The sequence below is a fragment of the Fragaria vesca genome, linkage group LG2 (genome assembly GCF_000184155.1).
Source record: "Fragaria vesca subsp. vesca linkage group LG2, FraVesHawaii_1.0, whole genome shotgun sequence".
Classification (NCBI taxonomy): Eukaryota; Viridiplantae; Streptophyta; class Magnoliopsida; order Rosales; family Rosaceae; genus Fragaria; species Fragaria vesca.
Window position 1 is genome coordinate 28312405 of NC_020492.1, and position 2292 is coordinate 28314696.

The window sequence follows — 2292 nt, forward strand, 5'->3', positions numbered from 1 at the left end:
TCAAGCTCCTTACACCGTGAAGCCTGACCAGAAGAACGTAATTTTCAGGTGGATGAGTTGTGTGAAGTATCCTTCAGGCTATGCAGGAAATATAGCCCCGTGTATGAACTTCCGAGACAATAAGATGTACGGGTTGAAGAGAAATGACTATCATATCCTGGTACAACGTCTCTTCCCTGTTTTCATTTGACCGTTCCTTCCCTGTCAGGTGGTGGAGCCGTTAGTAGCGTTGGCATGATTCTTCCAGAAGTTATGCACACGGGAAGTGAAAAAATCTAACCTCCGGGAAATGCAAGAGGACATCATTTATATCATGTGTAAATTTGAGAGGATATTTCCTCCAAATTTTTTTGACATCATGCCTCACCTGATGATCCATCTTCCCGAGCAATTGTTGCTTACCGGTTCAGTACACTACACTTGGATGTATCCCATGGAAAGGTACGTTTTTTACACCTGAATTCCTCAATATATATATATACATGTTGAATAATCATAACACTTTGCAACTTGATTTATAGGCAACTTGGAGACTACAAAGATTATGTGGCTAATAAATCCGCGCCTGAAGGATGTATAGCTGAAGCATATATTGCGCACGAGTGCGTCACCTACATGAAGTTGTATTTAGGAGCGTTGAAGGAAACAGATGAAGCCATGCCGGTAGATGTACCGAAGTTTATGGAATTTTGCCAGACTCTTACAAGTTGCAACCACATGAGCTAGTCATTGCTCACTGGTGGGTATTGATTAACTGTCCAGAAGTTGAATACTGGAAAGACATCCATATATATTGTCCACACATTCATGGTGATCTCGAGTACCACAACAGGGAGTTCGCAAACTATTTTGGCGGCTGGGTACATAATTCAATATTTCTGTACGTATTTATGTTTATTGCATAATTATCCATATTTACAATGTTGAATGGTTGGTTGCAGATGAACCATATTCAATTTGATGGTCACCCAAATTGGTCGCACGAACTAAGACTTCTAGCGATGAAGCCGATAATGTCAAGAGTTTATCCGATGTGCAAGGTGAATGACGTGCAATTTATATGTGAACAGAGAGACAGCAGACGGAGAACATAGAATTCTGGGGTGATTGTGCATGGTGGGAGGAATGGAGTTGACTATTACGGTGTTCTCCATTCAGTGGTGGAACTCGTTTACGGTGAAGGCATAACAGTGCACCTCTTCAAGTGTAGATGGTTTGGTACTAGCCCGCAGAGCATGAAGACCGATCAGTACGGAATATTATCGGTGAACACTGCTACAAGTTCTTACGAAGATGACCGGTTCGTTTTTGCCACATCGGTAAAACAAGTGTTTTATCTTGATGACTTTGCTAAGGGTGACGCGTGGAAAATAGTCAACCTTGTGCACCCACGAAACATTTACCGGGCGGCAACACTTGGAGAGGCCGAAGACCAGGAAGAAGATGTTGCGTATCAAGAGCCCAACGCAATATGTATTCCTAACTCCTCTACCGTTCGCCTTAATAATTTTAAAGCGGGTCGTTCGGTGCGAATTTGTGATGAAAAGCCAAGGCTTATTGATGTTGATCCAAATCAAGAAACAGACGAAGACTCTGGCGATGAGGAAAGGCATAGATTACCAGAAATTAATTCTGACACCGAAGAAGACTCATCGGATGATTCCGATTACGAGCCTTAGTTTTAATTTAGAGGACGTAATACATTAATTTGTAATAAAAAAGATTGTATTACCTTAATTTATAGTTTACATATGTTGAATTCATATTTCTGTTATTTTATATGAATTTTGGTGATATATGAACAGGAAATTAGTATAGTTTAAACCTTCTGTTTTAGGGTTTGTATTTTTTACTTAAGCCGACGAAATACGCATTAATTCGTCGAGCTAAACCATCTTAGCCGACGAATTATATTAGAAGTCGTCGGTTAAAACCATATTAGCCGACGAATTATATTAGAAGTCGTCGGCTAAAACTATCTTAGCTGACGAACTATATTAGAAGTCGTCGGCTAAACCCATCTTAGCCGACGAAGTCAATTAGAAGTCGTCGGCTAAAACTGACACGACCCACCCCGAATTTCACCCTGAAACCCGGAGTAAGTCGTGCGGGGACCACCTCCAAGGAAAATTTACTGAAAAGATTAAGAAAATCTCCCTTGCAGATGGACAATCCTAACTCGAAAATTTCAAATTACACTCTTAATTCAACACGTTCAAACATAACATAATTATCCTTCAGAAATTCTACACATAATATACAATAATCCCAAAGTATTCAGAGCTACTAAAC